Genomic DNA, 12,432 nt, shown 5'->3' on the forward strand with positions numbered 1-12,432 from the left:
CAAAAGTGCGATGAGTGCTGTAAAAACTTTGTACCCTGTGAGTAGAGAGTGCAAAAGGTGGTGTAACTTGATCTGGGAGAAAGCATGTGGGCAGACTTCCTGGGGGAGGTGGCTTTTAAGGAGAGCATAGTCACATGACTCGGATTTTACCAGTGGAGTAAGAGAAGGACCTCCTGGGCTGAGAGGAAGGCAGGTACAGGCATTGGAGGAGAGGAAGGGAGAAGAGCTGAGGTATTGTCAGCCAATTAAGATGTCTGCATATGGGACACATGCAAAGGGATGAGCTTAAACTGAGTGTGCAAAAGTGGCCTGGGAGCAGGAGAATCTCCTATGCCATATTTCTGGTTCTCATCCAGTAAATAGGTGATGATGAGCTTTTGAACCCTTTTTAAAGAAGAATGACATAATCATATTGGTGTTTCAGTGAAATGTTTCTGGTGACTGTAGGAAAGCTAATGTTATCTAACATTTATTGAGTACTTATAATGTGCTGGGACCTGTGCTGAGAATTTTGTCTCTGTCATCTGATGCTGCCCTGACAACAATTCTATCAAAAAGATGCTATTATTTTAATACATGTTTTGCAGATGAGGAAACAAAGGCTTAGAAAGGGTATGAGCCCGGAGTCAAGAAGAAAGTTTTTAGTTAAATGTCCCTGGAATTGTGGAATTTCCATAATTATAAGTAATTCTGGAAGGACATTTGGAAAAGGAAACCCTGCATCTGAAAAAGAGTTAAAGTGAGTCAGTCTGATTTCCCTTGTCTCTGGGTGAACAGTGAGACAAAATGGGAAATAAGGATTTTTCATCCTCAAAATTCTTTCTTTCATTCATTACTATGTCACTTTGAAAAAGAAAATGAAAAATGATACTTGATCCTCAAGAAACTGATATTAGAATGTGTTACCTCTTTGGGAGTTTGGAATGAGATGGTTAATAGACAGCCCTTCAAAACAGTGGAATTTAGTAAACCTGGAACTCTGGCCTTGCTGATTTAATTCATGACATTAAGGCCTTCTTCGGCCTTATGAGGAAGCAAATGAAAACAGCCCCTTTGCGATGACTATTTCCCCCCTTTCCTGAATTAACTCTTCCATTGCCTGAGACTCGCCAATCCTCGAACTTCCGAATTCTCCACACTGCCTTATCTCTGCCATCCCATGGCAAACCCTAAAGCTGCTAACATTTTGTAACAACTATGTGACAAATCGTTGTGCTTTTATTCATGTTGGACATCTTTGCCAGGCTTGCTTGTTGTGTTTTCTGTTTGGCTGTGTCATGGGACCAAAGGTGCCTGCCTTTGTACAGCATGTCAAATCTGGTTAACATGCAGCCATTTATCTTTAAAACCATTCCCGCACAATGGCAGCGGTGGGCCAGGCCACAGGGCTCCAAGCACAACCCAATTTTTCAGACCATCTTTTCTGCATATGGGGAGCACATTGGACAGCAGACAAGATGTTTTGTGATTTGGGGAATCTCTTAGAGACAAATTGTATAGTGCAAGTGCAGTGTAGCTGGACTGCTGGGTGCCCAGTGAAGTGAGGAAAATCAGATACAGCACAGGCTGAAAGAATGAAGCAAGAATTCATATCTCTGTGCAGAACATGCACAATACTTTGCTCACACAGAGAGTTCACACATAGACAAAAGCATGTTTGCTTGTTGGCTATTTGCAGGAATTCTGTAGGCACAGTCTGTGCATATATTCACACATGAGCCTTCTTTATGCATTTCGTACTGGTGAGGGTGTCCACACGTGAACATGTAAATGCTTGTGTGGGAAGACAATTTGCTGTTACAGATTTAAGACATGGGAAAGACCTTCTAGTTCACTGAGGCGTTTCTCTGCTAATGTAGTAGAGCAGAATCTTTGTGTTTTCTACGGTTGTTTCTATAAAGGACTCTGTGTGTGTTTCAAGAAGATGCAGAGTCGGTGAGTGTCAAGTGCTACTATTTGAGGAAAAATATTGAGGACTTTTCTTTTTGCAAAGCAACTTCAAACTTTACAACCTGATTCACTTTGGGTTTTCATTTCTCAATTGTTTCAAGGTATCTTGGGGATGGTTTGCCCTAAAATAACTAATTATCAACAAAGGATAAGACAGCAATAAAAAATGTGATAAACCTTCATGAAGTAGTTTAACTAAAAGAAATTTACTTCCTTGGATGAATTAAAGAACTGAACATAACAAAATCATGTGATTTAAATGAATTTTTAGGAACAATAAATAATAAATATAAATATATATATACATACATACATATATATATATTTACACACACATGTGTTTATGCATATATGTGTGTATACCGAGCTTGCTTGAGCAGGCACAGTTTTTCTTTTTCTCTTTCTTTCTCTCTCTCTTTTTTTTCTTTTTGAGTAAAGGGCCCAAGAGATTGCCTTTCACTTTGAAAACAATCTCTAATATCAGGAAAATGCGCTGTTTGTTTATGCGTACATAATGCAAGTTTGTCCGCCTGGGAGCTGCAGCAAATGGGAGAAGTATGCATGGATTTCACAGGTAACAGGATTACGTGGGCACATAATTGATCCATTTGGAGAAAAAAAATGACAGTGCTCTAAAGATGCCTAGGCTTTGGAGATGGAGTTTATGAAACAGGCATTTGTAAATTCAAAGGAATCAATATGTCAATTTTATTACATCTCAGAACCAGCTGGGCATTAAAGGAACAGTAGCCTTTAAAAAAAAAAAAATTGCAGCTGCATATTCCTACATTGTCTACCTTTTCTAAAGGGATTGGAATTCAAGGAAATGAACTTAGAGATTTCTACCTTTTCAGGAATTAATTTACATTGTCAAAAAAACACAATAATTTAGCATGTTCTGAGTTTTCGGCCTAACCGTTTGATAAAATGTCTGACTTATTATTACAATTAATGTCTATTAATAGATACAGGTAATAAGCAGAATAGTAACTCTCACATAGGCTGCACACAGTCAAGGATTCATTAGAATTCATATCTACATTGTGCTTTTCAACAAAGTCTAGATTTTACCTCTTCACTGATCTAAGAACATAATTTAAGAGCTAAGCTTTGGATGTCCCACAGAATTTGGTCTGTGCAAGTGTGAACTATTCCTATTTTATTAGAGTTTTTGACAATTCAAAAAGACCAAGCTATTTTAAATTAAGTTCCCAGATAATAGGATTTGGACAACAGCCATAAGAGACGTGCATGGGATGCGAATTCAAGATATTTTTTTAAAGGTCCCAAAGAGCTTCCACAACTAAGGATGAAATTTAGAAGCAATTATGTGGTCCACTTGTGGATGAAGCAGTACTTCCTTTCACGTGCCCTACTGTGTGCTGTCAGCTAGTGAGCTGCTATTTCATGTTCACATCTTCAGTCCCCAGACTTACGCTCCAAGAACATCCTTAGATTCATTCACTTATAATGAATGGAGCCTAGTTCTCCTCTCTCCTTAGAGACTAAGGAATTCAATACTATGAAAAAATAAATATGCAGCTTTCAGATACAAACAAATCTGTGTCCAAATTCTGATTCTGCCACTTACTTTCCATGTGACCCTGAATGTGTTTCTTAACCTCCCTGAGCTTCAGTTCATAGTGCTTAAAATGGGAACCAATACTTTCAGGAAAATTGGGAGTGGTGAACAAAATTCTAAGGGCAGCACCAAGAGCCTACAAGATACTCAATAAATTCTGATTATAACTATTTCAAGGCATGACTAATCAGGCTTCCAGGAATTCTATGATAGAGGTGCTTCGGTTTCTGGGCTCTGCTGAAACCTTCTTGAGAAGAGGAGACGATAACCTTCAGCTGAGGTATTTATTCCTTTTCAATACTTTAGGGAGTGTTAAAAAACAAAAAAGAAAAAGAAATAGTCACCGTGCTTGGCATGGTCTTATACCTCTGTCTTTCCAGGAAGTAGACATGGTAACTTTCCTTATAGGAACAACCCCTTCTAAAAACAATTTGTTACAGGAACAACACCCTCTATAAACAATTTGTTAAGGAACGTGTTCTGAGCTGGCCATTTTCACGACACTTAAAATATCTGAATCCCGTTTGTCTCCCCACAAATGTGTAAATGCCTTGAAGATGGTCTTGTCCAGCTCACTGTCACCAGTGACTAGTTCAGTGCATGGAACACAAAAATCATTTTGTTGAAGTGAGGCCATGCTCAATAGGAAGACAGATCCATCCTACTCAGCTGTCTTCTGAAAATGAATATGGCAGGTGCATTAAAGATTTAGTGTATATTATAATATCTAAAAAAAAAAAAAAGCTTTTGTTAACTTTTGTTAGACTCCCCACTGCCCTATTAACAATACCTTCGTGAACTCCACTTAGTGACAGCTATGCCATTTTGAATACTTGGGGTTTTTTTCTTTTTTTTTTTTTAAGTTCATATTTAAATAAACTGGCTTTCTATCTTCCTCAATGACACCTTTAAGACCTGGGAGGCAGACAGAGAGGCAATGTGGGTGCTCAAGAGAGCTTAGGCTTTGGATATCCAGATCAAGTCTGGTTTCTATTTGGTACCATCTATATAACCAGGAGCAAGTTCTAACCAACTGTATCTTCATCCTTCGTAATGTCTGTGTAACAGGGTTGTTGTGAAAGCATACTGGTAATAGATAAAGTTTCAAGTACTTGGTAGGGATGTAATGTTACCACCCCTCCCTCCCTTGAATTGTCAGTGTTTACGGAGTATTTACATTGGGTTGGCATTTAGGGAGTACCCTCTTCCTCCTTCTTTCAGTCAATCATCATTTAATATACACACCAGTGTATATTTTACCCCGGTTCCAAATTTCCTTATGAGAACTGGACTATTTTCTACTTAAGAAAATGAGCATGCTGAAGTGTCTTCTGTACTTAAAATCAAAACCTTATTTTCTGCCTAATCTGACTGTTTCTTTGTTCCCACCATTCTTTTTTAGTGAACCAGTTTGGTGTTTCTGAAAGGCTTCCCTGTCATTCTGTTCTTGGGTATCTCAGATTTCTCTTCTTCCATGATTCTTTGAAGATATCAGAAAAGAAGATGCATTAAGGTCTCTTGACTTTATACGTTTGCCATATAAGTATGTGAATTGGTTAGTTAATAGAGCAGATTAAAACACTTGGTTTGATTCTTCTCAAGCTTACCAGAAATACATTCAAAATCTACAGCTACAAAATGTAAAGAAGGTAGTCCAAATATAGTACTACATAATGAGACTCCCTGTTGGTAGTATATAAAGCAGTTTAGAGTATAGCTTCAAATTCTAATGAAGATCATTTTAAATTTTGCACTGAATTGTGAATTTAAAATTCCCATGTTCTCCATAAGTATCTGAAGAGGGGCATGTAAATACCATAAGTGAATTAATTACTGCCTTAAGTTGGTAAAGCATGTGTGAATCCAAACTTTATTCTTGAACTTGCACTTCTCTTCCCAAGGTTTTTTGAACCATTGCCTATATGCTGAGTTTTGAGTACCTATTCAACTGCTGAGAACATATAAAAAGGTATTTTTCTTTGCATGGATTAAATGTTTTAATCTCAGAAAATCACCACCACAACAACAAAAAGTCTTCCCAGTACCATATACATGTGTAACATGAAATTGTAAAGCAGACAAGAGATATTTGTAATCAAAAACTTTTAAAAACATGAAAAAAAATTACCTTAACTTTTGCCCCTCTTTTTAATATCAACAGTATGAGTTTTTTTGTTTTGTTTTGTTTTGTTTCGTTTTTCCTCTGAGAAGGAACGAAATACTAAATGACAAGAATATTTTTAACTCTTATTTATGCTTTGGCCATGTAACACGGGACCACTAAAGTTACTGGACAACTTTTCCGATCCGTCTCTTTTGAAGTAAACCCAAAGAGAAGGGAAAATGGTGCTGCTGTTAGCTCACTGATGGCGCCCACATGGCGCCCACACCAGTTTCTTCAGAGACTCTATAATTTCCATGGAGGGGCCAGAGGCCCTGCCAATATCTGCACATCATTGGCATGATAGACCATAACAGCTTCTTCTGAGCCGTTCCGGTCCGTCGTGTCAATGCGTACTCAGGGAGTCCTCAATGCACGGATCATTGACACGGCACTACATAACGGCTCCTTAGCAGCCATTATTGGGTATCAAGTCAATGCATACTCAGGGAGCCTTTAACGCACAGGCCTGCACAAGCAGACACATTCCGAATACTAAAATTCCTTAGGAAAATTAGTCATTGCCCATGTGTGATAGCAGTTTTCCATTTTGAATTTTAACCATTTTGGGGGAAAGGCAAGAAGGGAAAACACCAGAGTAGTCTGAAAAGTCCTTAAAATACTGGTGCAAAATTTGTAAGGGCGGGGTGGGCACATGAAGGCTATAAACTTCTGAGTTTTTCCTTTCCATAGCCTCATTTTATTGTGTCAAAGTTCTACAAAGCACTTCTTTTTCATTGAGGCTCTTTTTCAGGCAGAGTACAGCCCAGAAAACCTTTTTTATGGTTCAGATATAAATCCCAGAAAATGTAGTGGAAACCATGACAATCTTTCTAACTATAAAATAACAATTGTAGGTATCATTATAATAATCTTACAGAACTTTGCACATCAAATATATCACTTTTATGATGATCTCTGCAAGAGATTTCAGTTAGTTGTCATTTCAGACTTTTAATAAATAATGTGTTAAGTAGAAAAGGTTCTGCAAGGATCAAAATAAAATGATAGTGATGATGGTAGTAATAATAATAATAATAATAATAATAATAATAATACAGCTGTTTAATATATCCTCACTATTAGCAGGTACTTTGTATACATTATCTCATTCAATTTTCTCAATAGACATTACAAATCAGGAAACTGTGGTCGAGCGAGGTTAAATAACTTGACCGATGCCACGCAACTGCTAAGTGACAACAGTAAGATTCTGAACTGAGTCTGATGTGAGCCAAGCTCTTACCATGACATTGCTTCCAACGATGATCACCTTTGGGGAACTAAGTTTTTATTCAGAATATCTAACCCCCTATCTGCTTACTGCTCAGGAAACTGAGGCAGGGTGGTTTTAGTAATTCCCCCAAATACTAAAGAGAATTAGAGTCAATACCAGAACACAGGAGCACAAATGCCCTTTCTTTTTGACAGCATGTTAACCGCAAACAACACTTGAAAATTTCAGAGACTCTGCTGGTGTTTTAGATGGAATGTCCACTGTTGCCATCACTCCTGAAAAGATTTCCCCGCACCAAATCAAAATGGTATGAGTTTGCTGTTGTTGATATTTTTTCCTTTTGTGTTCTGCTTACGGACTGACATCTGCTATCATGCTAAGCAGGTGTTCCTATGTAAACGAACGTGCCCTGTTTGTGTTTCGCCATCCTCGCTGCTGCGCACCCAAATGAGCAGTGTGATTAAGAATCCTGTAAATTTTTGAAAGGAAACGGATGGCTACCCTACTAGAACATAATTACACCGTTCCAACATCCGCAGCTCACTGCCGCAGCAGAGTTGGAGAACAGCAGAAATTAATAATATATAATAGCATCATTCTCGTAATTTATAAATGAAATAAAGTAGAGAGGAGATTCTGCTGATATGCATTTTCTCCTTAATTCTAAAAGACAAAGTATAGATTAGAATTTTAGTGGGGTGAAGCCTGGCCAGCAGTCTCCCACTAGTTGCCTGATTCATGATAGGAGTGTTTTTGCTTAGGGAAAAGAGCTAATATCTTTTATTAGGCCAGGGGAAAAAAATGAATAAACAAGGCCCTCTAAAGGCAACACTAGATAAAGGGGGCCTGAGAAACATCTCAGCGGATTGTGTGCCCACTGTATTTTAAAAAGGGATTACTACTTTAAGATTTCAATGTGTGTTGCATTTTTGCTTTTATTATAATAACATAGCACTGTAGGTCAACCCTTCTGAGAAAAGGAGAGATCTGATCAGTTAAAGATGTGGCCGAACGTAAAGTTTCTGTTAAAAAGCATTTGCGTAAGTCCTAGAGTTGTCAGGAGAACGACGCACATGTAGTGAACAATACTTACTGCACACTGAAACATTTGTTGATAGGGTAGATTACATGTTATGGTTTTTTTTAACCACAAAAAAACATTTCTGTCTTTTAAAAACATTATTTTGAACACCCCAAATGTGCCAACAAGCCTCTTATTACAAATCATCATTAGAGAAAAGGAGTTGATTCTTTTAATCATGCCTCTCAGCCACGCCGAAGAAATAATAGAACTTCCCAAAGAGGCAAATAAATTATGTGTTAAAAGTAGCCAGTTCACTTCTCTGTGAGATAGGATTTAAAATAAAAATTTTAAATATTTTTGTTTTAACTTGCCGTAGGTCAGTTACTGGACAAATGGAAATAGTTGTTTCAAGGGTTTGTCCTGTATAGGCCTGGTGCCTAACCACCCCCCCCCCCCGCCCACACACACACACACACGGGCAATTACTCTTAAGAAAAATAACATTAATATTATTTAAATAGTGTTATTTAAGAGACTTTTTCCTGCTTAATTCCGAAGAATGACAAGATGTCCCCCAAAAAAAGTCAAAGTGAAGTTTTTGCTTTAATTAACCTTAAAGAACATGAAAATACTATTTGCCTTTCAAGAGAAGCATGTCCATTTAAGATGCCTATTCATTTAAGTAGTATTCATTTAAAGGTTCCCTTGAGTATTACTCTATGTATTTTGATTTGATTCAGAGAAAATAAATTCATTTAATAGATTTATTTCATTAACAGGTATTTATTTAAGTGGGTTCCCCTGTATTTAAATCTCCAAACAGTTGCCATTACTTCCTTGCTTACTTGCTTCATGTTGACTAATTTTAATAAGCTTAAGGTGCCTAGGGTTATATTGAGTGTTCAGTTTGATCAATATGGTTAAATTAAAATTGTGCAAAATATAAGCAAATGTACTCTAACAACACAGTGAAAAATGTGCCGTGCACTAAGCATTGATTGGTATGCTGTGGACATGAATGTGCTGTGGGGGTGAGCCTTAAAACTACCTAGAAACTGCATTTCCCCTCCAAACTTCTCCGTCCAGACACACCCAAGTCATCTCCCACCATATATGCATTCAGGCAGGGTCGTAGGCACCAAATGAAGTACAAGAGGAAGGAGGTTTATGTCAGGTTTTTTGCAGAATGTTTAAGATTCAGTGAAATTTTATATAAAGAGAAAAAAAGAGAAGATCTTTTTTTAAAGCTAAGATCTTATAAAAGTTAGGCTCTTACTATCACGAAATGCTTTAGACAATGTTGATTGAGGAATGAAGAGTCTAGTTCCTTTTTAATAGTATAACTTTTTTATTTAATTGTAAATATTCTTAATTCTTAACCGTTTGATAGCTCATATTCGTTTTCACACTTCTTTCTTGTCAAGTTTGATTTGGCACATTATCAAAATAAAACACCCTATTTTCTAAACTATACCAAAAATCAGCCTTGCCATTACTATTACATTCGAAAACCTAATATAACTTAATAGCTTTCTAACAAATTCATTGCTTTCTATATAATTGTAAAGCTAAACAGATAACAGAATATTTTAGCGGATTCCTTTTAGCATGAAAAAGTTTGTCCTCTATTCCTAAATTGATTTCTTAAGTTTCTGTTTTTTCTTTCTTTTTATTTCCGTTTCTTGCCAGTTTTATGAGATACAATGGGAATATTAAATATGCTTAATATTTTAAGCTTTTCAAAAATCTACCACAGTTACTTACAAATCTTAATATTTGCTTACAAAGTTGTTTTTAATATGTATTGTCTGTTAAGGCAGTCTCTTTTTCCTACCTGTTGTGTGATCTTATATGTCTTTAATCTTCTTGCTAAGTGATAGCTACCATCAGAGCTCTGGCTTTCTTTGATACTATCTCTTCCTACATGTCCAAAATATAAGTTCACATGAGCTGAAGTTAATCTTATCAAAGGTAAATCAGAAGATTAAAAAAAGCAGGGAGATAAAAGCATCAAAAATTCATATCTTGCAAGCAATGATTGTATTTAGGAAAATGTGTTCTGTTGAGATGAAAATCATCTTTAATTTAAACTGACCACTTAGGTTTGTAAGCATGATAGGAATTTGAAGTTTCCTTTTAAATTAAATCTCGTGCTCGAGCTTCCTAACTTTTAATTGTATAGTCAACAACAAACCTGTAAAATAATTTTTGAATCAATATTTTCAGAAATAAGTCAACTAATGCAAGTTCAGAACTGACTTTATTTTTGTAGTGGGGCCAAGAAAAATACTTTGATTTGTGTTTAGTTTTGTGCATGTTAATCTTGATTTTTCTCAGTGTTTTTCGTGTTTTGAGTTTTTAATATCAAAGGTATTGCTCTTTGTAAACAAGTGTAAGTTTACCCTGGCAGCTTCACTTACACCCTCCTCTTGTAATCAGATGTGAAAATTACACCCTCCCTTTTGGATACACGATAATTACACATTTCAACATGCAAAGAATTGTCTCTGTTTCAGTTGTTGGAATGAAAAAGCTGAGACATTCAGTAAAATATATTATTATATTAAAGATCATTTCCATAATTGTTTTTAGGATTTGTAATCAAAGCCATGATCAAGGTAGTTTTAGTTTTAAGGAGAATACATATGGAAATAAGGAGCTGATAAATTAATTGCCAAGTTCCACTCCAGTGGCCATTCTCATTTTATAAAAATGCAATAGAGAAAAACATGTTATAGTCTTTCTTTCAAAAATATTTTAGTATTTTATTTGATATTTTCTTTATGCTTATGAAATACTTACTTTAATGTAGACCAAAAAAAGTAAAAAGTGACATTTTTTTGTTATCATTATGAAAGGTTTAGTGAGAGGAGAGATAAAAAAGATGATAAAGGAATCTTCGAGAAAAAAATTTTTTTAAATTGTTTGTATTTGTGTTGTGATTGTTGTTGTTGTTTTTCAAGAGTCCTTTTGAGCCAAATGAGCTAACTTTAAAAGTTTCTTCAACTCAGGTGGGGTACTTCAAATTTCACAATCAGATTTCTAGGTTTATCTGGAGTGTCACTTACATCATAAATATATATGTCGGTGGAGTGTAAGATGAATTAAAGGCTAAAAAACACAGGATTTGATAAATAGCACTGACTCAAAATAATTTTTTCCTCTTTTGGGAGAGGGTTTAACTTATTGATTCCTCTTACTTTCTTAAGCTAAGAAGAAAAGGAAATGAAGAGAGAAGGCAGCTTTAATTGATTTTATGGTTTCTTGAAAGTTTATATCATAAAAGAATACCCCAACTGATTAGTTCCCTAAGTATTTAATTTTTTCCAGTTCATCCAAATATTGGCATAAGTAAGTGAGGATGCATATTTATATAGTCCTTTTTTTTTTTTTTTTTTCAGTAAAAAAGGACCCTAGCACTAGATTTTCCGGTTCTGGAAATGACCCACTCCAATTATCACATATTTGGAATTAAATGATAATATAAATTATCACTTATCTGTACATTTTTTCTATTTTAAAATTATTGCATAATCTGACATTGATATTTAAAATTTTGAAATATTTTCCGTAGAGAATATTCATGTGTTTTTAGAACTTGGAAGAAAACCGAGAATTCAACTATTCTCACCATCGGTTTCCCTTGTTGGGTGGATAATGAAACAGAGCTGGCAGAAGCAGGCTTTGGACCCTAGTCTTTTGACTCCAAATCAGGGGCAGGATGCTGTTTTGAATGGTAATTCTTTTGTTGTTGTTGATAGTTTTCTCCCAGTGTCCAGTGTGAGATGATATCTTATTTTTAGGCTAACTGATGCTCTATTCTGAAGTGTAAGGTTACAGTTGTTGTGTATGCCGAGAGTGAAATGGGCTAGATTTAGAAAATTCAGTGTGCCTATGTGGTGAGTAATTGAACTATGGAGCCACATGTTCTGAACTCAAGACTCTGGTTCTACTGCTTATATGTCTTTTAGAAAGATTGGGCAGTTGCTTTTTTAGGTGAGGTGTCTTCATAATTCCCATTCTGGGCAGAAAGCTCAGAAAATGTTTCACCTGGTATTGACATTAGCCTGGCATTCAGTGAGTTCCCACTGTAGTCCCATTCCAAGGGTAAGCCTATGTTGGAATGGTAGAGAGGGTAGTGAGTAGGAAGTCAGTGGTAGAGAGTCTGTGAAAGACAGGAAAACTTCCGGAAAGGAATGAAAAGGCCTGTGCTCTTGACCCCCTTGTCAACATCTGCCTTCACCACATTTAACTTCACAGGTGGTAGCAGTGGCAATCAGGAAGCATTTGGGGTGAGCAAAGTGCAGAAGAGCCATTCCAGATGAAGCCACATGTCTTCACTAGTTTTCATTTCAGCAAGCTGATTGATCTCTGGAGTTCTGGAATCACAATCTGGTATAATGAGAAGAGTGCTAGACTCGGTTCGGGAAACTTGGACCCCTGGCCCTCCCGGCCCTGCCATCAAATCTCATCATAGC

General features: G+C 36.4%; 1 protein-coding gene and 1 long non-coding RNA gene across 4 annotated transcripts in view; both read left to right on the top strand.

Annotated features, from left to right (window-relative positions):
* Window positions 1-12,432, top strand: part of ZEB2 (zinc finger E-box binding homeobox 2) — a 131,217-nt gene that overhangs the window by 22,638 nt on the left and 96,147 nt on the right. The window lies entirely within an intron of this gene.
* Window positions 1-12,432, top strand: part of LOC107512941 — a 78,086-nt gene that overhangs the window by 14,836 nt on the left and 50,818 nt on the right. The window contains exon 1 of the long non-coding RNA XR_001597443.2: window positions 1-12,432. This exon is cut by the window's left edge and continues 14,836 nt beyond it; it is cut by the window's right edge and continues 42,143 nt beyond it. This is a non-coding gene — a long non-coding RNA (uncharacterized LOC107512941).

The sequence above is a fragment of the Rousettus aegyptiacus genome, unplaced genomic scaffold (genome assembly GCF_014176215.1).
Source record: "Rousettus aegyptiacus isolate mRouAeg1 unplaced genomic scaffold, mRouAeg1.p scaffold_m13_p_2, whole genome shotgun sequence".
Taxonomy (NCBI): domain Eukaryota; kingdom Metazoa; phylum Chordata; class Mammalia; order Chiroptera; family Pteropodidae; genus Rousettus; species Rousettus aegyptiacus.